Source organism: Saccopteryx leptura, chromosome 10 (genome assembly GCF_036850995.1).
Source record: "Saccopteryx leptura isolate mSacLep1 chromosome 10, mSacLep1_pri_phased_curated, whole genome shotgun sequence".
Lineage (NCBI taxonomy): Eukaryota > Metazoa > Chordata > Mammalia > Chiroptera > Emballonuridae > Saccopteryx > Saccopteryx leptura.
Genome location: NC_089512.1, coordinates 49,979,481 through 50,006,207, shown reverse-complemented (window position 1 = coordinate 50,006,207; position 26,727 = coordinate 49,979,481). Strand labels below are relative to the sequence as shown.

The 26,727-nt window shown below is 44.0% G+C and overlaps 1 protein-coding gene across 5 annotated transcripts in view; it reads right to left on the bottom strand.

Annotated features, from left to right (window-relative positions):
- The window catches only part of ATP2B2 (ATPase plasma membrane Ca2+ transporting 2), a 503,137-nt gene that overhangs the window by 403,088 nt on the left and 73,322 nt on the right, over positions 1-26,727 (bottom strand). For 2 of the 5 annotated variants that reach the window (XM_066352094.1, XM_066352096.1), the window contains exon 1: positions 8,657-8,776. The exons of the other annotated variants lie outside the window; for them this stretch is intronic. The gene's annotated coding sequence lies outside the window, so the exon portion shown is untranslated. Of the gene's footprint in view, positions 1-8,656; positions 8,777-26,727 lie in introns of those variants that run through there. 5 annotated transcript variants of the gene reach the window in all.

The window sequence follows — 26,727 nt, the reverse complement described above, 5'->3', positions numbered from 1 at the left end:
GATGAGATGGCATCTGCAAAGCCTGGAGGCATGAGCTGGCCCACGGTGTATGCAAAGGAAAGATTTAGGGCTGTGAAGAAGCCCACATACTGTACATGAAGATATCTATCTGCTCCTTTCACCACATTCTCTCCAGGCCTCACTTTGCTCCTCTGTAAAATGGGAACAGAGACCTTTTTGCATGGTGGTAATGACACAGATAGAACTGTGCACACAAAAGTGCTTGTAACTATCCTGCTCTACTTAAATCATAACTGCCATCTGTATTTTGCCTTTGCTCGGAGAAAGGCTCATCTATAACTGGGGACTGGGGTCCTCTAAAACCAGCTTCCTCCACATCCTCCCCTCTCTCTTTCACTCCCTTCAACCTTCCAGCCCAGCTGCAATCTCCCATTCATCTGTCTTCCTTCAGATCATTTGCAGGTTTCCCTTAAGCAAGAAATGATTTCTTTTTCTGATTATAATACAGCTTTCTTCTCTTCTTTCATCCAAAACAGTTTTGCCTGATTCAGCAACTCTATTTCTAGGAATTCATCCTCACGAGATGCCTGGACACATCCCAGGGTTCACATATAAAAAAGTTTGTCACAGTGTTGTTTATAATAGCAAAATTCTGGACACAACCTAAGTGCCCATCAGGAAGTGATTTATTAAATCAATTATTGTGGAGCTACTTATGAAAAACGAAGTACAGGTATATTTATTGATATTTATGATGTCCATACTCTATTATTGAGTGAGAAAGATATAAAAACACACCATCTATTTAGTTACCTATCAATTTTAGAGAAATGTCTAGAAGGACATTTGACAAACTGTTAATGGAGGTTGACTACTTTATGGCATTTTATTTGAGTTTTGTGTTCTTTATACTTTTCAATATCATTATGTAACACATCTATGATCAAGGGGTAAGTTAGTTTTATTTTAAAAAGGCAAAGGCAAAAATATAGAATTTCACCTAAGATCTAAGTCATGTGTGATGGGATTGAAGATTTTGCACTAGTCTGCTAACCCAGATATTCCTTGATTCCCACTGCTTCTTGGAAACCTTCTACTGTGGCAAGCCCACTACTATGCCAAGCCGCGTTCTAAATGGCTAGAAAATTCACCTTGAACAGGAATCTCATTCTCAGTTTTAATTATGCCTTCTGTGCCTCACAGAACAAGCCCAGTGTCCCCCTCCACCCTTGGCATTCATTGGGTGCCAGATGTCCCATGCTAGACAGAGCATGAGTAAAGGCATGGAGATGTACATGGCCCATTTCAAGGATGCTGTGGATTTTTTAGGCAGAGTACAGAGCACAAGTGGAGACAAAAATAGATGAAGCCAGGGTGAAATTGGAAAGGTCCATATATGTCAGCTAGAAAAACCAGCCTTCACCTCATAGGACAGTGGTTTTGTGCCCATACATCTTCTAACATTAAAATTTCTGGCATCACACTTGAAGGAATTAAAAGACTCATGAATATCTCTAAACAATTGTGATTATTTCAACTCACTCCCTACCTGTATCAGTCAGGATGGGCCAGGTTATGCTGCAGTAAAAAATAAGCCCACAATGCCAGTGGCTTAAAGCAAAGGCTTATGTCCCAGTGATGTGAATATCTATCATTGATTGGCTGGAGGCTCTGCTCTGCATCATTCTCACTCAGGAATCAGACTAAAGGAGTCTCCATCTCCATGCTATCTCAATTGCTAAGGGAGGTAAAGGGAAAAGTGGTAAATAGCACGATGGTTATTATAGCTTCTACCCAGAAATGATACGTCACTTCTCAAAGTTCACCACCAAAACAAGACATACAGCTACAACTAATGTCAAAAGAGGTGAGAAAGTTCAATTTATCATGTACCTAAAGATTAAGGAATTGGAAATGTTTTTATATCACTAATGACTCACCAAATCACTATACTGTATTAAAAAGACTCTTCTTTTTAAGAAGAGGATGAGTTGGCGGATGAAGATAAGGGCAAGGGAGGAAAATGATATTTAGGATCCAGGCTCTTTGCTAAATATTTCACAGCTCTTAATTCTTAAAACAATCATATGCACTTTTTTTATTGCTGAGGAAATGGAGGCAAAGAGATTTTAAGCCACTTGCTCAAAGTCACATAACTAGTAAGAGGTCTGTCCAGAATTTGCTCCTATGCACTCCTAACCATCGTTATATTACTGAACAGTCAACAGTGAATCAGTGTCAATAAAAATACTCAGTTATTTTGGAATTAAATAGGTTACTGTTTGCATTGACTTGTTCAGAAAGTACTTTCTTAGCTTCATGTTCTTATCTATCCCTGATGGCAACATTTGGGAAATTCTATTCAATGTGTATCTCTCTCCAATGCCCATCTATTACACATGGTGCCTCTTATATCCCACCTACATGTTGAACCCTCTATGCACCTCCACCCTTCACAACTCACCCAGTTCTATGATATGACCACCAGGTGTTCATCTCAACAGTTTGTTCCCTCAAATAGCATCAAAAGCAGATTTTTGTAGTTGACCACATGTTGAAAGCCCACCTGTGAGTTTTGGTGAACAGAAATCACTGCTTAGGCAAGGTAGTCTCATCCTAGGGTCTTGTTGTTGGGGTGGGGAGAGTGACTATTTGTGTTTTATTTAAAAAATCCATTCATTCAGTACACATTTATTAACCACCTACTATGTGCCAGGGCCTGAGGATGCAAAGTTTAAAAAGACCAAATCAGGCCCATCTTCCAAGAAGCACAGTGACAACTGGGCAACAGATGCTGAAGCCATTTCCCATTTTTAAGTACTGCCTACTTCCCCTCACCTCCATCCTGACCAGAGCCTTACACATCACTGCTCCCCAACCTCCCAGCCCTATGAAACCAGAAAGTATCTGATAGCAACATCTTTACACCAGTGGGCTGGAAGCTGATATTGAGCCAAATCATAGGCTTGCTGTGAAGATTGAAAGATAATAAAGTTATGTGAAAAGTGCTCTGTAAGCTACAAAATTATGATGATGGTTTACTCCCTTTACTTTTTTCTAGAGCAGAGTTATAGCTAAGCCATATCCACCAGAATGTGAACATGTTATATAGGGTCAGAGTGCCTGTCTCATTTAATGTAGCAATGCTGATATCTAGAAAGTGCCTACTGTGTGCCAGGCATTTTCTAAGGACTTCACTTGTCTTAATTTCTGTCATTCCTCACAAAAGTTCCCGTGTGGTAGGAACAGTTAGTGTCTTGTTATGCATATAAGGAAACAGAGAGCTGAAGCCACCTACCCAAGATCACAGACACAATTGGAATGTGATGGTGCCAGGACTATAAGCCAAGCAGGCTGGCTCATACAGGAGATGCTCTTGTGTTTTCTCTTTACATGTAGACTAAACAATTGTTGCTGTTGTTGTTTTCTCCTTTGAAAGGACTTTTGATTCTTCAGAACTGGTGTTAAAAGGGGAGTTCATTCTTATGTGAAATCATAAACACTCACCCACTCTTTGGTTCACTGTTGTTGTACATTGAATTGTGCCCTCCCCAAAAGATGTGGGAATCCTAACCCCAAGTACCTGTAAATGTGACCTTATTTGGAAATAGGGTCTTTGCAGATGTAATCAGGATGAGGTCATACTTGATTAGGGTGGGCCCTTTTCCAATATGACTGATGTCCTTATAAGGAGGGAGAGATTTGGAAATACACACACAGAAAGAAGACAGAGGCAGAAACGGGAGTAATGTAGCTACAAGCTAAGAAACAGCAAAAATTGCTGGCAACCCTCAGAGACCAGGAAGAGGTAAAAAGGATTCTTCCCTACAGGTTTTGGCGGGACTGTGGCCCTGCTGGCACCTTGATTTCAAATTACTAGCCTCCAGAACTGTGAGAGAATAAATGTCTGTTGTTTCAAGCATCTTAATATGTGGTAATTTGTTACGGCAGCCCTAGGAAACTGATAAAACTGTGTACTGAGCATCTGCTATGTTCCAGACTCACTGGGGGCGACGTTAAATGAGACAGGCACTCTGACCCTATATAGCATGTTCACATTCTGGTGGATATGGCTTAGCTATAACTCTGCTCTAGAAAAAAGTAAAGGATAACCAAGTAGTGGTTTGAGTAGCAGGAGAAACAAATTCTAGTTCAGCCCCCTTAAAATGCTGTGTGACCTTGGAAAAGTTGCTTTCTCTCTCTGGGCCAATATTTTTACTTTTTCTGTGAAATCAAGAAGTTGGCTCAGATACTTCTCAAGGGGTAGCTTAGCTCTAAAGTTCTATGGATTGCTGGGGTGAGGACAGGTGGGAAGGAGCAGAGAGAGCATAATTCCATACCCCTCCTTACCACTTCCTTTATCCCTTTGAGTAGTGAGGTTTTTTCATGCTCGCTGACCCCCAGGAGTGACTTTTTAAAAAAAGAATAAAATTAGTTCCATTTACAGTTTTATTAATTAAAATCATATTTGTTTGATAACCAATTTATGGAAACAAGAAGAACATACATTTACCTTTTTTTTTAATGTTGCCTTACACATTTTTAAAATAGAAATTTTTGTATGGTCATGGTCAGGAGCATGAGGATGTACATGAACATTCATACTACTCAAAGGGTTATGGGGCTCTTGCGCTCTAAGCCACTATTTCCTGCCCTAATCACCCCAGTACCAGGTAGAAAAAAACTAGGGACAACCCCCATGCCCCACAGCCATGAAATGATTCAAATCAGCCAATGCAAACCCTCCTTTCCCAATCCTTCCTGAAGAAACCACAATAAAGGCTCCTGTTCATGTTTTCCCCTGCTCCCTCTGCCTCCTGACCAATTCCAGTGCTTCCTCACAAGCCGCCCCCCCATTGTGTGGTGTGCCCCTCTTCCTGGGAGCTGTAAGAAACTGTTTCCAATGGCAGTCATCTCCTGATCTGCTGGCCTCACCTTACCTCAATCATAGTAAGACCTACATTTAAAAACAGAGACAATATCACCTATCTCATAGCATTGTCATGAAAATGAAAGTAGATACACATGGAAAACAGTCTCAAGGCATCTGGCATATGGCAGAGGCTTGTAAAGTATACTTTCTTTTTTCTCTCCCCACCCTCATCTTTCCCCCTACCTCTTCCTGGCCACATCTTCCTTTTCCTCCCAAGATTGGCAACATAATTTGTGAAACCCACTGCAGAATGAAAATGTGGGGTCCCCTACTCCACCATTATTAAGCATTTCAATATGGCAACCACAGAGCATAAATCACATGTGTGGTCCTTCTCAACACAGGGCCCTCTGTGACTGTACAAGTCACACGTTCCTTCTTCCTTTCTACCTTCCATCAAGTTTTCTTCTGCTTCCCAAACCCTAACAGTTGATTCCCCCTTTTTTGGTTCTCTACTAACGGATTCAAATTTTTAGATATCATAAAGCTTTAATAATTCCACTTCATTGGGGAGGGAGGAAAGGAAGCCGATCTAAATTAATGAAAAGTCTGAGAAATAAGATATTATTTAAAAAATACAATTTATTATTCCCAGATTTATATGGTGACAGAGATGACATGGAGAAGTGGGAAGGGGAGGAAATCAGAGTTTTTTGGATGTGAGTTAACAAAGACAAAAAAAATTCAACTTATAACAAGCATATTCCTTATTTGCAAATGATGCTACTAAAACCCTCTTGCTTAAGTAGGTTAATATTTCTCTTGTTGGTAATCACTTTGCCTGGTGAAACCTTTTTGCTGCTACAGATACTGGTAAAATTCTTCTGCAGTGAATCTATAAAACAAAATGATTTCCCTGACCTTGCAGGCAATCCACAGTATAGATCAGGCAATAGAAAATCTTCTCAAAGGGAAATCCAGTACAACACAGTCTCTCTGCTTCTGGCCCACAAAATAGTCCCATCTTTAAAGCATCCTCCTAAAATGCCAAGCTCATCCAGTTCCATAGCACACCACTCCTGCACTTAATCTTCACTGACTCTAACTTCAGATCTAACTTATGTTCAATCACAACTGGATCCAGACCTGTTTAGAGGTGGTATCCCCAAACAGTCCACATCCCCCACACCACCAAGCCTTAGCAACCTGGGCCTGGGATGCCCTCCCTTCAACCTGCAGTCTGTCAAATCTCAACTCATGTCTCAAGGTTCAGATCAAAGGTGCCCTCTCCAGGAAGCTGCCTCTGATTCTTCTGAGCAGAATATGGGCCACCCCCTGCCCCCATGGCATGTCTACTACAGTATTTGTGTTGCTGCTTAACAGTTGTCTGTTTGCCTCTTTGAGAAAGAAAGAGTGCCCTTGCACCCTGGGTCTCACCCATCTCTGGTGAGGCAGTACAGCCCAGTAGTTAAGTAGCGGGGATGGCCCCAGGTCCACTAGTAACCAGATGCATGCAGATGGTAAACCAGGTTCAAAACACTGAGGATGATAACCCAAAAGGGCTTAGCATGGAGCCTGGCAAAAAGCACGCTCAAGACACATGAACATCAATGAACAACTAAGGTGTCGCAACGAAAAACTGATGATTGATGCTTCTCATCTCTCTCCATTCCTGTCAGTCTGCCCCTATCTATCCCTCTCTCTGACTCTTTCTCTCTCTGTCCCTGTAAAAAAAAAAAAAAAAGACACATGAACAGTTCTCCCTGAACACTGGTGTAGAAATAAGAGGTCACAAGATAGCCACACATCCCAATTTGGTTGAACAGTCCTGATTTATACCTGTGGTCCTGGTGTTATTACTTCTTGTTCTCAAAAGTATCTCAGCTTGGATGATTATATGGTCACCCTAGTTGGAAAGAGGCCTGTTTTATTTAGCATTGTCCCTGATACATCAAACAGTGCTTAGCACATATTAGGTACTTAATAAAAATTTGTGAAATGAATACATGTGTCTCCAGTGCCTAGCAAATGTCTGGCACCTGGTAGAAGCTTCATAACTGCCAGATATGGCACCTCCTGACTCAGAGAAGGCATGGATCAAGGCTTGGTGAGTGAGTGAGTGAGTGAGTAAATGAATGAGTCCTCCCCCATCTCCTCTGTTGCCAACAGTACTTCTTGGGGAAGAAATGACATCTCACAGAGAGAAGGAGAAGAATGTGGTCAGATGGAGGTGAGGACGATGCTCCTCCCATGATATGCATAGAAAGGAGGTTTTTCCTGGGGCCACAGCAGAGTCCTGTCTTCATTTCCCAGGTAGAAATTAGGGATCGGTTTCCCCTTGGAAGCCTCAGGAAGCCTCAGCTGAGGTTAGCCTGACCAGTGGGCCAGCAGGCTCTTGAGTGTGCTGGAACTCTTCCCTTCAGCCAACATTCCCTATAGAACACAGGTGCTCAGGGTGCCAGCAGGTACTGCCTGTCCCCCAGCAGCCCACAGAGCCACAGGGTGAACCCACATAAATCTAGGTGCCATAAGCAGAAGGCAAAGGATAAAAAATATATTTTTTTCTCTTCCAGTCTCAGAAAGGAAATTTTACATGTTGTAGCGAAAAATTTTTGGACATAGACCATGCACTAGGCACAACGGTAAGAACTTGAACATTAACTCAGCCATCAGAACAGCTCTATGAGGTAGCTACCCCCACTTTACACATTGAGAAAATGAGTTAGGGAGGGGAAATGACTTGTCAAAGGTCACAGAAAAAGTAAGAGACAGCGTGTTCCCAGAGTTAAATTCCTCAGGTGTAGGAACCAAACAGAAATCCTCTCCATTCCTCCAATCCATTATAAAAAAGCCCGGTTCTTGCTCCTTTGGGTCTGGCTGTGTGACCTTGGGTCTGGCTCAACCTCTCTGGGCCTCACCTCCCTTTCCCAAAGCCAATGTTCTAGCAGGCCAGGACACACCCCAAGGCCAGGACATCCCTTCCTCCTGAAACCAGAGGGCTTCAGGGTGGCCAGGCCCTGGGTGAGTCCAGATGACCAGATACATACTGATCTATCATGGGGGCTTGGGGCTGGAATACCTGCCTGAGCCCACTCTCTGAATGAGCCTTTTACTGCTAGATTGAAAAAATCAAGCTGCAGACCTAACAGCCCAATTGAGTGTGGGGCTTCACAGCTCTTGAATCACCAGGTGAGGGACTCCCCTGGGGACTCCCCCCAATTCTGCTGGGAGAAGGGCTGTGGGCAGGATGAAGGGCTCAAGGAAAAGGCAAGGCTGAGGATGCGGAGAGCACTTCGTGGAGGGTCCTCCAGCGTGCACACAGGCTCTTGGGGGAGAAACTACCTTTGGGGACGAAGAGCCCCCAGCCCAGGGTCACAGTCCACAGCTCTGGTCATGTTCCTGACTTGCAGGAATCTGGGCCTGGATAAAGAAGCAGGCAGGGGGTGGGGGGGACACTGGGGAGAAACCAGGCAGAGAAGTCAGAGTCAACTAGGAAGGAGAAAATTGGGGAGTTCTAGCGCCCTAGACGCCCCCCCAGTTCCAAGGCTGCTCCAAGCCCGGAAAGTTTGCGCGCCAGTGGCGCGCTGCACGCCCCTTCCCTGTGTCCGCAGGCGCCGGGTCCGAAAGCGCCCACCCAGCCCGCGCCGCCCGCCGCCTGGTGCCCGCTCAAGGTCACTGCTGACAAGGCGCGTGCCTTCGCGGAGCGAGGGGACCCAAGACAGACTCCAGCGTGAGCTCGGGCTCTGGTCGGGCGCCTCTGGAAGGGAAGCCGGGGGAGAGGGGAGGAGGCCCAGAGCCCTGGACCCAGCGCCCCTGCCTCACCTGCGCTGGCTCAGCGAGCGAGATGCTGCTGCTGCCGCTGCCGCTGCCACTGCCACTGCTGCTGCCGCTGCCGCCGCTGCTGGTGCGCGCCCGGCCCGGCCCCGCTGCGGCTGCGACTCCTCTGCCGCGGCTGCCCGCGCTAGCCTCGCCCCGCGGCCCCTCCGCTGCCCGCCTGCCTCCCTCCCTCCCTCCCTCCGCTGCCGCCGCCTCTGCCACCGCTGCACTGCGCTCCGCCCGCCTCCCTCCCTTACTCCCTCCCCTCTCCTCTCCCACCTCCCGTCTCCCTCCTCCCTGCTCCCTCCTCCCCGCGCTCCCCAAACTCTGCGTGGAGAGCGCTGGGCAGGACCCGAGGGCGCTTTCCCGTTAGCTCCCTCCTCCAAGACCACGTGCAGGGCTGCTCGGTGCCAGGGGTCTCTTGCCTCTCCTTGGCGTTTTCTTCAGGTACCTACATCAGAACCTGTCCCATAACCCACTCCACCACCCCCACCATCAGCCCGGCTCTTGGAGGCACCCCTTTCCACCTTTTTCCCTATTCAGGGTGACCCAATTCCCTCCACCCCCAACACAATTGGAACCTGTGTGGCTAGGGTCATACAGTGTGGGATGAATTGAGGTGTGGAGACCTAGCTTTGGTGGACTCAGATTCTGAGAAAGGATGGGGGTGGAGCAGGGGCACCTGTTGGCCCCAGCTTCCAATCTGGCATGGTCTAGCGGGCCTGGAGGAGTCCAGGACAGGGTCTCAGCCTTAGAAGAAAGGCAAAAAGCCTAGGCACATGCTGAAAGCACCTCCCCAAAGCAGGTTTCCCCTCCTTGGCACAGGCCCCAGGTCGCTAAAGAGCCTTGCTCCACCAGGAAGCCAGGCCACCTGACTCCCAGCGCCTTGGCCTGCTCCATGCCATCAATTAATCATGCCTGCTTTATTTATTTATTGGCTTTATAAAAAGCCAAATGCACTGCTCTGCTGGCAGGAAGAGAGAAGATGGGCCCCCTAAGGGGGTGGCAGCCAGGGAGGGCTGACCAAGGTAACTCCCTCTCCCCAGATCTTAGTTTAGAGAATGAGGAGCCTTGGGAAACACTGGGCTCAGGGTGTCTGAAACATCCGCTTCCTGGGAATGGCTGGGATCTTGCCACCATTCATGAAACCAAAATTCTTCATGGCCTGTGCTCTACAGCCTTGGAATGGGACAGAAGATATTCACTCTTGGGGGTATATGCATACAAGGAATGGGGGAGCCCAGGAGGTCTGTGACCAGAAGGAAATCCAACCGGTGTGAGAGGAGGTATCTCCGGGCTGTTCTTGGCTCAGAGCACTCCATTCTCACTGCTCCACACCTGGTTTGGCAGGCGGCTGTACAACTCCTGCTGTGGCTCTGTCCTTTCCCTGAGGTGCCCAGAGGACATCTCTCCATGGATGCCCCACCAACCCACACTTCCTCCCACCCAGCTAACAACACTGCAGTACCTCCAGATGGCCAGCTCCAGGCACTCCATCACCATGTCCTTACTGATGCCCCCTTCCTCCCCCCTGCAGTCTCCTGGAATATGCTCTCTGCCCTCTGTTGAAGGGATCTCCTCTTTTCTAGATTCTCATAATGGCATCATCCTTGCCTCATCTTACTTCCTCATGAGCCTTCATGAATCCAGACACAGATCATGTCTGCTCCTGCCCTAAAATCTTTCATAGCTCCCCAAATGCCCTCAGAAGTCCCATAGTTTCAGGCTGCTATTCAAGGCCTTTCATGCTCTGGCCCCAGGTTCACAATGCCCTTTCCACTCCTTTCCTACCTTGGTTCACAAGGCCCCTCCCAGATACCACACCCAGGGGTGGGATTCAAATAATTTAACAACCAGTTCTTTGCTCTAATGACCATTTTAAGTATAAAAAAAGATATACCATAAGGTAGTTTATTGTTTCATGCATTTAATACTTAAATAATAAGAATAGAAGAGGTACACAAAACTAGATTATGTTATGTTAAATTATTAATGAAAAAATATTAAATAATACCTGACAAAAAACAATAAAACTGTTATTTAAGATATTTCCATAGTTTCTTGATTGGTGTCCTCCCTTGCAATTTTTTTCTCCAATGGATGGATGAACATTACTATGGGCATTTAGAATACACTGTTGTGCAGATGAACATTAAAAAAGAGTAAGGGATATAAGTTTGTGATTTCCACATTGGGCGGCTGCCCAGGAGCTCACCTTAGAGAGAACCCTGACCCTGATTACAAGTGCCATTTTAACAACCAGTTTGCCTAACAACAAAAAATTAGATATCGGTTTTACCAAACCAGTGCAATCCAGCTGACTCCCACCACTGATTACACAATGTCTGAGTCTTTCTTTTTTTCCTTTGATGAAAATGCCTTTCTCCCAAATCTCAATCAGTCACTGCCCAGTCATAGAGCCACGGCTCAGCTTTAGTTACTATCTCTTTTATGAGACCTTCAGAAACCAACCGGCAAGTTAAAAAGGCAAAAGGAATGGGCGTGAAAAGCTGAAAAATGTGAGGCAACTCAGGGCAAGTGTGACACTTCAAAAGTCCTAGTGACAAAACTCATCAGTTGTGTGACCTTGGACATGCCCTTGACCTCTCTTAGCCTGTCAGTTAATCTGTTAAAAGGGTGACAAATTCCATAGCCTCCTTGAGGATAAGCATGCAACAAATGGTAGGCAGCTCTAATTATTTTTGAGCACCACAGTGTGCCAAAGCTCTAGGCTTTGCAAGGATGATTGGGTAGGGGCTGCAAACTCAAATGCCTGTAAAGACCTGGCAATACTGAGTAAGGTGCACTGATCTGATTGACGGCTCTCTCCCCTGGAATCTACCAATAAGAAAAAGCAGCAAAGTATGTGGTGACAAATAGCTGACACTGGCTGGGTTTGGGGAGGTGATAAGAAGTGGTGGGGACTGTGGCATATGCCCTGTTATAGCCACTACTTAGTTCCACTTGACTGTGGCCAAGCAGGGATATGAGCCTAGACTGCCAATTATCTATTTTTTATTTTTTAAGAGAAGCTGGAAATATGAAATTTTATGTGAATACTCTTTTTTCTTTTAAGAGTTTATTTATTGCTTTTAGAGAGTGGAGAGAAAGAGAGAAAGCGGGGTTGGGAGAATGGAGAGGAGCAGGAAGCATTAACTCATATGAGCTTCTCATATGTGCCTTGACTTGACGGGCAAGCCTGGGGCCTTGAACCGGCAACCTCAGCATTCGAAGTCAACACATTATCCACTGTGCCATCACAGGTCAGGCTTATGTGAATACTCTTGTTCTTTAAATGTCATCAACTAATTAAAAAATTATTTTTAGAACTCTGAGAGGACCAAATACAATATAGCTGTGGTAGGTCTCTGGTCAACAGCCTGGCAGGTTATAACCTCTAGGTTAGCAAGAGGAAGATCAATGTTATCTATCTACAAACAGACACATACTCTTTCTCTCTCTGGCAGAATGTGATCATGGCCACCTCAGAGGCACAAAGAGTCATGGGAATGAAGTGGAAGTAGCTCCTCAGTGCAGCCAACAGGATGGTGGGGAGGCGATCAGCTGAGACATGGGGATCAGAACCAGAGTGGAAGGCCTACTATACACATGGGAACTTAGACAAGATACCTCTCCACGAGGAGTCTCAGTTTCTGCATCTGATAATGGGAAAGGGAGGGGGACAGGAAGGAATTACTCAGAGGTGGCCGAGGTGGTGTGAGGCGATGAGTGTGTGAAAACAGGAGGTTGCAGTGACTACACAGAAGTGTATCTGAGAGGAAGGGATCTGCAACAAACTGCACACTCAGAGAAGTCCCACTTTACTAAAAACAGGGCCCTGACAGACTCTTGAAACTTGAAGACTTCTTAAAAGATGAAACTGGCAGCAATTTACAAGGGAAATGGCCTCTTCTGGGGGAAGAAGAAGAGATGGGAAGTGACTGGTGCTTGGTGAGCTAGTGAGCATGTATCTCTGAGTTCATAAGAAGAGAAAGAAGCATGGGTGCCTGCTGGCCTATTAGGCAGGGGTCAGCAATGATCAATAGCCAAACTGGGAATGATGGTGTCATCTCAGGGCCTGTGAAAGTCCCTCAAAAGTATTTTTGTTGGGGCTGGGATTAAAACTGACTTTACTTTCCAATTTCCCACAATGACCATGCCTTACTATTTTAGTCACAAAGTCATTAAATGCATACACTCAAAAGGATCATCCTGCTAAGCAAAAAGGAGACATGGAAATAAATCAATGAATAAGACGGTTATCAGATAGAAACCACCTTGAAAACAATACTCTTTAAGCTATACTTTTACCTCACCTACCTGAAGAACTTGTTAGCAGAAACTATAAAGAGATTCCTGGGGCTGACTCATGTCTCCAGAGTTGGAATCTTTAAGGGGAGGAGGCTGGAAATGTGTATTTGACACCCACTCCGCCACCCCCATCCAATGATCTAGAAAGTTGGGCTGATTCTGAGCTGAGCAGGGGGTAAAGGAAAGAACAAGCCAGATGCCTCCCATTAAGGGTCTAAACGCAGCCAGGAAAACCCAACTCTCCCAATACAAGGCACACTTGAGACACAAAGTGCCACCAGTGGAGATTTAACAGGGATTTCCTTTGGGGAGGATGTGGGCAGAGAGGAGAACAGTCTACCCTATATAGACCCTGTTACACTCTTATACAATAACTATGCTCCCATGTTTAACTTGTGCAGTTATAAAATTTAAATAAGAAGGAAAAATACCAAGTGCTGAGGCAGCATGTGGGAGGGGCAATCAATTCTCTAGATAGTGAGTGAGGAAGACTTCAGAAGTGGAATTTTAGCTGGGTTTTGAAGCAAGAGTACAAATGATAGAAACAAGAGCTATTTAGAGTCCATGACTGCCCTGGCTGGTTAGCTCATTCGGTAGAGCATTTTCCCCAAAACACCAAGGTTGCAGTTTTGATCCCTTGGTCAGGGCACATATAGGAAGCAACTAACGAATGCAAAACTAAGTAGAACAAGTGAATGCTTCTCTCTCTCTCTCTTTCTTCCTCTCCCTTACTCTAAAAATCAATCAAAAATATATTAAAGATTAAAAGAAAAAGAGTCAACGACTATTCTCAGTATTTTAAATATGCTGATTTTATGCTCCCAACAATTCTATAAGGCAGGTATTTGGTAGCAGATGTTATTGATGCTGTACGTTGCTGTCTACCTACCAGGTACACTCAGCTCCTAGCTTCTCCTACCTGCTCCTTTCTGCAGATATTGTCTTTGTTGATGGGAATACCTAGGTGGCAATAACCTCTATCAAGCAATTCACCCTTCAGTGCTCCCCCTGGGATCAGGCTCAGGGTGGACTTCTTTGGAAACCACATCTTTCCCAAGTCCCTTCTCCCATATCCCCTACAGATTTCTCCACAGAGCACTCCCTCAATTAAATTCCAGGAATGCCTGTTTCAGGTTCTGTTTCTGGGGAAACCAGACCTCAGATCATTTTCTTATTTCCATTTTGCAGCTGAGCAAATGAAGGCATGGACCAACTAAGACACTGATCTAGAGAGGAAGAGCCAGGCCAGCTGCCTCTTCTGCATCCCCAGGAGGACTCCTCTAAGAGGAGGAGGGAGCAGAAACAAGGGCTTGTCTAGGAGAGACAACAGAGGTAGGATATGAAACGTGGAGGTGAGGGATTTGACGTGGCTGAAGTGTGGGTGTGTGAAGGATGATATGGGGTTGAGAGGCAGAAGGGAAGATGACCATTGATGGTCTTGGGTCTCATACTGAGAATTCGTCCATTCATTTATTTGACATGTGTGTACCTACGGTGAGCCAGTCTCTTACATAATGTGCAGGATTCAAAGATGAGTGTGTACAAATCCTTTTCCTCAAAAAAAGCTGGTAGAATGGGAAGGGGGTCAAGAAAGGGATAGGTCCACACAAGCTCAGATTTGCACCAGACCCAAATGCTAAGGAAAGCAAAAGTAGGTGCTTTTAGCTGGGTTCTGTAATAACAGTCGGTAGACACAGAACCCCTCCTTGAAGTAAAGGGAGGAAAGATAGAAATAAGAGAAATGTGTTCAACTCTACTTCTGCATGAAAGAGAATGACCCTTGGGCTGAACATTGACCAACATGGCAAGAAGAGACAAGACTGAGTCTTGTATGGACTGTTTATGAAGACGAAATTCACTACAGACCAGGAGCCTATTCTGTATTGTGGTTCTGATGATGCAATCCTTCAAGTTCAGATGGGGGAAATATCCATCTGACTTGGGAGCCAAGTGTTTGATGGAGAATGCTAGGGATTCAAATCAACTACGGGTTTAATATATGCTAGGGATGGCTGCTGGGAAAGCTAATGCAGTTGGAGGCAGGAAATCTTGTCATGTCAGGAACTGCAGAGAATGCGGGGGAGGGAGAGGAGGAGTGCTTTCAGGCTGTGCCTATGGACTATGATGTACTCTGTGAGACTATGGAGGGTAGAGTAGGGCCTCCCAGAGGTCAGACTGCAGCCCTGACAGGGGATGGCCTTCCTATAAAGCTAGGCTGAACCCTTCCTTCCCTGAGTCAGAAGGTACACCAAGTAATTTCTGGGATTTCTTCTAGCCTGGACTCAGGAAGGGATGGATCTAACCTAGACCTTGAAGTATGTTAGGACCTCAAATGAGTGTGAGGAAGAGGGTGTGGGTGGGGAGAGCAGCAGAGCTTTGGGAGGGAGGAGGAAGGGCTTTTTGCCTATAAATATGTGGTCTTTAAATGTCATCTTGGGAGAAAATACAACAACCTTTTGATGGTGAGATTCTGAATGGCATCTGAAGAGGTGCTGGCTAGTGCCTCACTACATGCCCTTGGCAAAAATGTGTGACAAGTTGCCTAAGAATTTCTGTCTGACTTGGGAGCTTTTGCCCACATGTGGGACAAGCCAGATCTCCTGCAGAGTTAATACCCTGGGAGCAGCCCTCACCAGCATGGTGTGTAAGTTCGCCAGCCTCCTCAACCCTCAGGCAGAAGAACTCTGAGCCTCTAGTGTACACCAGTTCCAGATGATCCTGAGAGAGTCAGCTTCGGCTATCACAGTGGTAAGCCACTTGATGACACATTTTTGCTGGCCTCCTTCCCTTCCCCGCCTCACTTCTGTCTTCCCTATGGTTGTTTCTTGGAATCATCTCCCAAAGTAATTACCTGAGCTTGAATTCTGGTCTCAAGGTCTAATTTGGGGAACCCAAACCAGGAGAGCATCACAATTAAATGTATGGGCTTTGCAGTCAGAGGGCTCAGGTTCAAGCCCCAGCTCTGGCCTTTACCTGGACCAGGTACTTAATTTCTCCAAGCTTCCATTGCCACATGTTTAAAATGAGGGAGGGGTAATAACTGTACCCACCTCATACATGTCTTGTGATCATTCATTTATTTCATAAATAATCATTAAGCACCTACTGTGGGCCAGGCACTGTTCTAAGCTCTATGAACAGAGAAGGGAACAAAGACTAAATGTTTGAGCTCTTAAAGTTTATATTAGTGAGGAAATTAGATACTAAGTAAACATAATATGAAACAATAATTTAAAAGAACAAGGAAAAAATGAAGCTGGCAAGAGAATGATTGAGGTTATTTTAAATGTTAGTAAATAAATAGATAATTCACACATGTTGAATGTATTGCATGGCACACAGTTAACATTTAATAAATAATTGCTAATAAAATCTTCACCATCGTCCCGATCATCACCTTCTCTCCTTACCTACCCCTGACATTTGCTCATTAATTTGGTTGTGAAATACATGTTTGTTCCTCCTCAATGCCACACCCTGTGGTAGGTGTTAGGAATACTTTGATGAACAAAACAAACATTTTCTTGACTTTTCTGTACTCACAGTTTGGTGGAGGTGAAGAACAACAAATAAAAACAAATACTGTTATATATTTGCATCCTGAAATAAGTACTTGTAAGGGGAAATTATGAGCACTATGAGAGAAGGAATTCAAGTAGGTTTATGCAGTCAAAAAGGTTTCTTTGATGAAGGAATATTTAGATTGAAGACTAGAGTTAATAATGTGCAGAGGTGAAAAATATTCAGGAATATGAGAAGAGTATGAGCTAAGGTCCTGGGGTGGGGAAGGAGCAGAACAAGAGGAAGAATCAGAAAGAAGTATGGCTAGAGCAGAGGAAGCAAGGGGGTTATGGATAGGGGCCAGACCATTCTAGGACATTCTACCATTTTTTGAGTGCTAATCAAGATGTCAGTCTCTGTTTTAAGTACTTTATAAATATTATTTCATTAAGCCTCAAAGCAACTCTTTGAGTTGAATATCTTTATACCCAAAGAATCTGAGGCTCAGAGAAGCAAAATATCTTGCCAAAGTCACCCAGTCAGTGGTGAAGCCAGCATTTGAATCCAAATTTGACTCTCCTGTCAAACTAGAATAATAATCCCCATATCTTAAAACCAATAGGAAACAGTGATTCAAGATATTTCTCTTGGGAGGAACGGGGTTTCAAAAGGTACCCAAAGTCTCTCTACTATTTCTTGGAAATGCATACCAATCTACAATTATTTCAAAATAAAGAGTTTAAGTAATTAGGAAAAAAGTAATAGGGAGCCATTGAGAGTAACTAAGCAAGAAGGTGACCAGATCAAAATGGCATTTTCTAAAAGTCTCATTGGCTTCCCTGAGGACCAGAGGGGAAGCAATGAGAAGACAGGGAGATGATGCAGATGAGAGATGGTGCTGGCTTGGAGCCCACATACAACAGTGGAGGTGGTGGGAAATATAGGAAATTATGAGATGTTTGGGAGGATTATGGTGACTGGCCATGGGAATGAGGGGCAGGGAGAAGACAGTGAGGCTGGTGGAAGACCAGAGAACCATACCCCAATTCTCAGCACTGTGTCTTTGTGTCTGGCTTCCTGGGAATCTGACGTGCTATCACTTCCCTGAGGCTCAGTGATATCATAGGTAAAATGAGAGAATGAGGTGACCTAGACAGGCTCAAGGTCCACCTTGGCTTGAGAAAATGTCACACTGTGCTAACCTCTGCATCAGGAACCCAGAAAGTCAATCCAATGCACACCCCATCATATTTAATGCTACATTTTCTTTTCTGTGTCACTGCAGGCTTCCTACTGAAAATGAAGCTATCTAAGGAACAGATAGAAGCTATCTTGGTGCTCCCTGGCACCTGGCAGAGGGTCTGGTATGAGGATAGGCTCCAAAAATGTTTGTTAAATGCTGATTAGCTCTTAAAGTGGCCTAATGTTTAAAAAAGAGCTGATAGCCAGGAACTAGCCCGAACTTTCAAAAATATCTCTAGGGTAAACAGAAAAAGTTGTTTTGTTTTGTTTTTTTCCCCATTGCAGAGTTTTCAGGGTGGAGTGGACACCAAGAGCAGGGCAAAGTGTCCTTGTCATCTTGTTGACATAAGAAAGAATAATGGAACTCCAATTCTACTTTCTCCACAAAGGGAGGGTAGCTCCCACTGGACATGAAACAGTGGTGTCAGTGGGGCTTGAAATCCAAGAGAGGAGAGGCAAAGCCAGTCCCTGGGGGCTTTTGAACATCCAAGATCTGAAGTGAAGCACTCAGTCCTGAAAGTGCCCAAGTTCATTGCAGAGCCACCAACTGGGTCCTAAGACATTTGGGAGGACTCGGGAAAATGCGGGAAGGCTAGAGGAAGGGAAGTTGTGTCTTCATTTTCAAACAAGAGAAAAATGGAACATCCAGGAATCTGAAGTTCTGTATGTTTGAAGGCTATCACCATGACAAGAGGCATAAATGTTCTGTTGGTGAACTGTTCTGTGCCAGGTCCCACCCCAAGCACTTCGAGTTCATAGTCATAGAGGCAAAGGCCTGTTTTTAAGGAGCTTGTGGTCTGTCAGGAGTCAGAGACATATTATGCATTAAGAGCAGGGTGGGAAGGAGGTTTTACTTGTTTAAGGATATCTTGGAAAGTTTCATAGAGGAGGTGGATTTAAATCATATTTATACCATAGACCCTCAATCATTAAACCAGTTTGGTACTGGCACATGAAGACAGGTATACCAATGGAACTGGATTAGAAAGTCCAAAAATAGGCTCAAATCTAGACAGGAAGTTAGTAATTGATAAAGACAATATCTCAAACCAGTGGAGGACAAATGAGCTCATTAATAAATGATGTTGAGAGGAATGGGTAGTCCTTTGGAAAAAGATATGATTGGATCCATATACCATACCATACAATAAATGGGTCAAGTGGATCAAAATTCTGGTGTAATAGCAAAAATATGAAGGCATAGATTATCCAAATGAAGCTTGGTCAAATCCCTTCAAGGCCTTGAAATGGGTAAAGTCTTACTGTCATTCAAAATTCAAAAGCTGAAAAGATAAAATCGGTACATTTATGAAGATTTGAAAAACCTTTTAAATTTCTGTGTGGAAAAACAAAACCATAAGCAAACTCACAAGAGGCAAATGACAAATTGGGGGAAAAGTGTATCTCATATCACAGACAAGGGTAATTGCTGCTATATATAAAGAACTTCTAGAAATGAAGATGGAAAAGACTAGCAACAGCAACATTATAAATATGGGCTAAAGACATGAACAGGAACTTCCCCACAAAAGAACCCAAAAGGCTCTTAGACATATGAAAAAGCTGCTTAATATCACTCATAAGAGAAATGTAATTTAAAAGTATATTGATAATCCATTCAAATGTCTGTTGGTGAACTTTGGGGAATAGGTCCTCTTATGCATTGCTAGTAGGAGTGCAAATCAGTATAACTCTATGAAGAGGGAGTTGCAATAATTGTCAAAATAACAAATGCAGCTACTCTTTGACCCAGCAATCCCACTTGTACAAACTATTCTACAGCTACACCAGCCCACACATGGAACACTATTCCTGTAGTATTGTCCAGAATAGCAAAGGGCTAGAGTGACCTCAAATGTCTATCAGCTGAAGTCATGGTAAATGATGATGGAACATTTGCATGATGGAATACTCTGCAGCTGTATAAAGAATGAAGAAACTCTGTATACAGTGATTGGGAAGGAGTTCCAGGCTATATTGTGAAATAGAAAAACAAAAAACAAGTTGCAAAACAGTCTATATCAGCGTATGTAGCATTCTACCATTTTTAAAAATGGATATATTGAGATATACTTTGTCTACCATAAGGTTCACCTATGACAACTCAATGTATATTTATAGAGTTGGGAAACTATCACCATAATCTAACTTTATACCTTTTTCATCACCCTCAAAAGAAGCCTTAGCACTCTACCTTTTGTATAAGAAAGGGGAGTGGCAAGAAAATAGACATACCCATATATGTATACACATATACACCTATGTATTCACACAAAGACTTGCCCACGCTCATAAATATTTGCATGTGTTTGCATAAACTCTAGAAGGGTACATGAGACACACTAATACAAGTATGACTGGGGACTGTAGAGTTGTGTGATGTGGCTGGAACTGAGTGTGTGTGGGAAGGGCTGGTGGGAAATGAATTGAACTGGGACAAGCCAGATGGAGCCAGATTGTTTAAGGGCTTAAATACCAGGCTAACAAGTTTGGATTTTATCTCATAAAGTCTGGCACTGTCCAACAGAACTCTCAGTGATGAGGGAACTATTCTGTATCTGTGCTATTCAACACAGCAGCTACTGTGGCTATTGAGCACTTGAGATGTAGCTCACATGATTAAGGAAGTGCATTTTAAACTTTATTTAATTTTAATTAACTTAGATCTAAATAGCCACCTGTGGTTAGTGGCTAATGTATTAGACAGCACAGCACAGACCCTGGGGAGCATTGGAAGGTTTTATAGGTGGGGAATGACATGGCTTGATTTCTGTTTCAAGGAGTTTATGAGTACTGGAGACAATTGGTGGAGAATGGCTATAGCAAGGTGGTACGGGGCGGGGGGAGGGGGCTGACTCAGACGCTGACCCAAAGCAGGGGCCCAGGGATGAATAGGAAGGAATGTATTGGAGAAAGTTCTAGAAGGGGAAGTAGATAAGATGATGAATGATGAGAATGAGAAAAGTGTTGAGGATGACTCTGCAGTCCTAGCTGAAGTAGCTAAGGGTGTGGGGTGGTCATGAATGGAGAGCTCCTAGAGTGGGTGCAGCAGGTATGGGTAGGGCCACTAATAAGCTCACATTGGGTCTCAGAGCCTCAGAACAACAGAGTTCCTACCATATTCTGGCCACTGCCCACCTGTCCAGGCTCATCTTCTCCCACTTCCCTAGCTTCAGCTAGTGCCATTTATGCTGGCCTCCTTTCTATTCCCCAACACACCAAACTCCCTCCTACTTCAGGGCCTTTGCACTTGATACTCCACTTATCACCGGGTCTGGCACATAAAAGGGCTCCAAAAAATATTTGATGATAAATTAAAAAGGACTTCCTTCTGAGCTTCAGTTTCCACATCTGTAGGAAAGGGGAAATTGAGCTCACCTTGCAGTGCTGTTGTGAGTACAAATGGGCTCTTTTTGGTAAAACACTAAGCATGCTCCATATAGGCCAAATCCCTCCCCCTTCAGTTTCTATAGCAGGGTGGTGGTGGTGGTATTGGGGATGTTTGGGTGGAGGTGGAGACAGGAGAAGGAGGTGGCGGAGGGTTCTGGAATGGGGACCAACCTCAAGAACAAGCACAGAGTCCCTCACCCCCATGTTCACCCAAGACTGAGCCAGAGGCAGGCTCCTCATTAGGAGGAGAAATGCAAAGTTTGCCAATACCCTGATTATGACTACATAAAATTATGTATAAATATAGAGGAGAAGAAAAACATAGAGAATGAAAACAGTTCTGTGTTTTATTTTAATTTTTTTCCCTTTAATGCTGCTATATCCTTCCAAGAAAAGTAAATCGGAAGAGAATGAATTGTGATGGCCTCTGTCCTCTTAGGCTTCCTCTTGTCCTTTATGCCCAATATGGGCATCTTCTTTCAGATTCTGGAATAAAGTAAAGCTTCTTCAACATGAGAATTACCAGGACCGAATCTGGTATTTCTACTGACACGCATGATGAAATCTGAGATGCGAGCTAACATGGGGGACACTGAAAGCCTTTCCCACAGGCACAGAGGGCCCCTGGTTCATTCTGGCTTTCACTGGATGATTCACCTGTTTGCTGAACTACTTGTGACACCAGGCCCCCTGCTGGGTGGAAGAAGACACTGACACCTGAGACCTTCCCCATACAGAGCTCACTAGCTCATGTGAGAGAGAAACAAGGCAGGACTGACAAAGTATCCTTACCTTACTTAGTCCAGGCATAGCTACAGTCTTCTGGGAGAAGGCTAGCTAGAGTTCAATCCTAGGTGACAAAGAGGAGTTTCCTGGGAATGTGTGTGTGTGCGTGTATGTACTTGTGTGGGCACGAATGCGAGTGGGGAGGAAGGGCCTACCTGATAGCAGGTACAGCAAGAGCCAAGGCAGAGATGTGAAAAGCAGCATAATGAGAAGAGGCAACTGGACCACTCTGGAGTAGGAAGTTGGAAAGCTTGTGTAATGGAAGATGAAGTGGCATCCCGCCTGAGTAGAGGCCAGACAACCATAGGCTTCAGAAGCCACATGAAGATGGCTGGATCCCATCCTGAAAGTAACAGGGAGCCGCGGGTGGGCTTAAGCAATGGGACATGATCAGAGTGACAGAGATGCATTTCTTTAAGAGCTTCTGTAACTTCAAGCCCCTCCCTGCAACCAACACTCATAAATGCAGAGGCCACATTTGTGGATCCAGGAACTGAGTTCTGTCCTCCAGGTTCCCACGCTTCTCTGGCAGTGGCTGCCACCTATGACCTGATATAACACAACCGGAAAAGTCTTGAGTTCAAGGCTTCAGGTTCTGTGAAACAAATCATTGACCTATTTCTTATGCCTGTGAGAAATTTAATAAAACATGTGCCCCTATAGTTTGTCCCAAGAAAGATGAATCAGAAAGAACTAGGGCATCTAGGTGCTAGGACCAGGAAAGCAGATGTGGAGTCAATAGAAAAGTGAACATTCGGAGATGACGTCAGAGTAATGGCGGGGTAGGAAGTGATACTGATAAATCTCCCCCAAAACTCAACAAAATCTTCAACCAGAAACAGAAAAACCTATACTTGGAGCCTCCAGATGATTCGCAATACACCCGAAGGTATGGTCGAGTGAAAAATTGGCTAAATATATAACCAAACCCCGAAGGAAATAAGGAGTAAGAAATGCTCTGCCTTCCCCACTAACCTAAACAGGGCGGCTTTCTCTGGTAACTGTGAATATAGAAACTGAGGCGGGCAAAGGGGGTGAATAGATCCAGGCCGCGGCACAAACGGCCGAACCAGGCTGTGGCACGGAGATCCAAGCCGAGGAAAAACTGATCCTGTGGCAACCCGGGCAATACAAGCTAACACTCGCGCCAAACCCAAACAAAGAAAGACAAGCGGGGCAGCCATTTTACCCGTTCTCCTGGTCTGTGCGCAGTTAGTGGGCGAGAGATTTCTTCCTAAGCCCTGGGAGTGGGTGCCCATGTTACCCCACAGAGAGGCAGAGTCAGAGGCCTTTCTGTGGGCCGAAAGCAGAATCTCTGGGCAGCCCCAGCGCCCTGGGAAAGCCGTGCATGGGAGGGAGCGAGAACTAATTCCAACGGTGGAAATTTTCCATGCTGGTGGGGGTTTCACTCAGAGGGAAACGCGGCCGGCCTCATATCCTGGTCTGCGCGCGCAGATAGGGAGTGAGAGATTCCTCCGAGTGCCTCGGCAGTGCGCGCCCGTGTTATCGCACAGAGGGGCAGAGTCAGGGGCCTTTGTGTGGGCCAAAGCAGAATCTCGGGCTGCCCCAGCGCCTTGCAAAAGCCACGCACGGGGACGGAGCGAGAGCCAATTCCAACGCTGCAACTTTTCCATGAGGTTGGGGGTTTCACTCAGAGCGTGAGACTGCTGGCCAGATATCCTGGTCTGCGTGCGCAGATAGCGAGAGTTTCCTCCAAGCGCCCCGGAAGTGGGCGCCCACCTGTGTTACCGGACAGAGTGGCAGAGCCAGAGGTCTTTGAGTGGGCGGAAAGCCCACCTGATTATGCTAGCAGCTCTGACTGACTGAGCCTTACCCAGAGCCCTGTGCTGAGTGGAAATAGAGTGGGGAGTTGCCAGCTCTTTGAGCCTCTTACTATCCAGGCAGAGGCAGCAGCAACCCCATAGCTGGATTATCAGGCTACTAATTGAGGAAGGAAAGACTAGGAGAAAGGCTCCAGGAACATGGACTCTCTCACTGTCGGAGCCTATAAATGCTAATGAGCCTCGACTGCCAACGAGACTAAAGCACAATACATGACATTGCCATAGAGACTTATCAACTGCAAACCTCTACCTGAGCGTGCCAAAGGGGCAGAACCCGGGACACAGAGTCACCGACCAGGAAGAGGGAGAGAAAAGAAAAAGCAAGAAGATAACTTCTCAAAATCAAGAATAATCTGCAGACTTTATAACCTATCCCATTTTATTATATTTGTTCGTTTGTTTCTCTTATATTCATTCTTGATACTTTTTTTCCTCCTCCAATTTGGCCGATTAACTCTCTGCCGGTCTTACTCTCTCCTCTCCTTGAACTACATTACCCATAAGTGTTACATCTCCCATTATCTTTTCTCTCCTCATCCTTTCTCTCTATGAGGGTTGCACTCCAAAACCCTTAACTCTCTCTCTCTCTCTCTCTCCTTTCTTTTTTCTTCTTTTAGTGGTTCCCTCTTTTTTTTCTCTCTCTCTTTCTTTTCTCCCTCTATATTAGTTTCTTCCTTTCTCCTTTACATCTCCTCTCATTCAAACCTCAATAACAAACAAATTATCTTATCTGGGACTCAAACTTATGTTTATGGCATTTTGGGTTTTTTTTTACTTCACCTTTTTTAACTCACTAGCAGTGCTCCCATCCCTGGCTCTCCATTTTATCTAGTTCTTATTCCACTAAATACAATAGTAATTTTTTAATTTGTCCCCCCATTTTTCTGTTTTCCTCTTATTCCTCTCATCATAACTCTTAGACAACCAACACCTAAAAGCAAATCATTTTATTCTTGACCCAAATTTTTTCCTTATTTGCTTTTTGTGGGTCCATACCCCTTTTTTTTCTTTTTTTTTCCCCCTTTATTACTTTTCCCCAATTCAGGCCCTCCATCACAGGCATTGTTTGTTATAATTCACAGTTCACCACAAGATTTTCTCAAGAAAGAGGGGAGAGCCTGACCTGTGGTGGCGCAGTGGATAAAGCGCCAACGTGGAAACACTGAGGTTGCTGGTTCAAAACCCTGGCTTGCCTGGTCAAGGCACATATGGGAGTTGATGCTTCCTGCTCCTTCTCCTTCTCTCTCTCTCCCCCCCTAAAAAAATGAATAAATAAATAAATAAAAATTTAAAAAATAAACATCTTTAAAAAAAATAAAAAAAAGAAAGAGAGGAGAGCAGAGGAGAGGAAAAAAGGAGGAGGGGAATAATTTCCTTTTTTTAAAATTTTTATTTTTCTTTATTTCATTATTAATTTTTTAAAAAAAAACTCGTTTCGATTTATTTTTTTATTTTTTTTAACTTTTTATTCTTTATTAAATCTCATTAATACTATCAACAAAACCACCCTCAGATGCCATTAAGGAAGAGAAAATCGAATATCATGGATACAAAAGAAAGAGAGGTAACACAGCTAGATGAGGAAAAATCTATGGAGAAAAAATTTAATATATTGGAAACCTTGGAGCTAAATGACAGAGAATTCAAGATAGAAATCCTAAAAATCCTCCGAGATATACAAGAAAACACAGAAAGGCAATTTAGGGAGCTCAGAAAACAACTCAATGAACACAAAGAATATATGTCCAAGGAAATTGAAACTATAAAAACAAATCAAACAGAGATGAAAAACTCAATTCACGAGCTGAAAAACGAAGTAACAAGCTTAGCTAATAGAACAGGTCAGATAGAAGAGAGGATTAGTGAAATAGAAGACAAGCAACTTGAGGCACAACAGAGAGAAGAAGAAAGAGACTCAAAAATTAAAAAAAATGAGATAGCCCTACAAGAATTATCTGACTCCATCAAAAAGAATAACATAAGAATAATAGGTATATCAGAGGGAGAAGAGAGAGAAAATGGAATGGAGAACATACTCAAACAAATAATAGATGAGAACTTCCCAAGCCTGTGGAAAGAACTAAAGCCTCAAGTTCAAGAAGCAAACAGAACTCCGAGTTTTCTTAACCCCAACAAACCTACTCCAAGGCATATCATAATGAAATTGACACAAACCAACAGCAAAGAAAAAATTCTCAAGGCAGCCAGGGAAAAGAAGAATACAACATATAAAGGAAGGCCCATTAGATTATCATCAGATTTCTCAGCAGAAACTCTACAAGCTAGAAGAGAGTGGACCCCAATATTTAAAGTCCTGAAAGAGAGGAACTTTCAGCCACGAATACTATACCCATCAAAGCTATCCTTCAAATATGAAGGAGAAATAAAAACATTCACAGATACAGAAAAGATGAGGGAATTTATCATCAGAAAACCCCCACTCCAGGAATTACTAAAGGGGGTTCTCCAATCAGATACAAAGAAAAAAAAAAAACAGAGCCACAAGTAAAAGCTCCAAGAAGAACACAATAAAACCAAATTTAAACTGTGACAACAACAAAAAGAAAGGGGGGGAGAAGATGGAGATTAACAGTAGCAAAGGACGATGGAGTGCAAAAGTACTCACAAAATAGTTCACTACAATGAACAGGATAGGGACCCTTTTCATTACTCAAAGGTAACCACCATTGAAAAAACCACCACAGAAGCACATGAGATAAAAGAGATAGCAACAGAGGAAAGATGTATGGAATACAACCAAATAAAAACAAAAGATAGAAAAACGAAAGAGAAGGATCAAACAAGACACAAAACTAACAGAAAGCAAGATATAAAATGGCAATAGGGAACTCACAAGTGTCAATAATTACACTAAATGTAAACAGATTAAACTCACCAATAAAAAGGCACAGAGTAGCAGAATGGATTAAAAAAGAAAATCCAACTGTATGCTGCCTACAGGAAACTCATCTAAGTAACAAGGATAAAAACAAATTCAAAGTG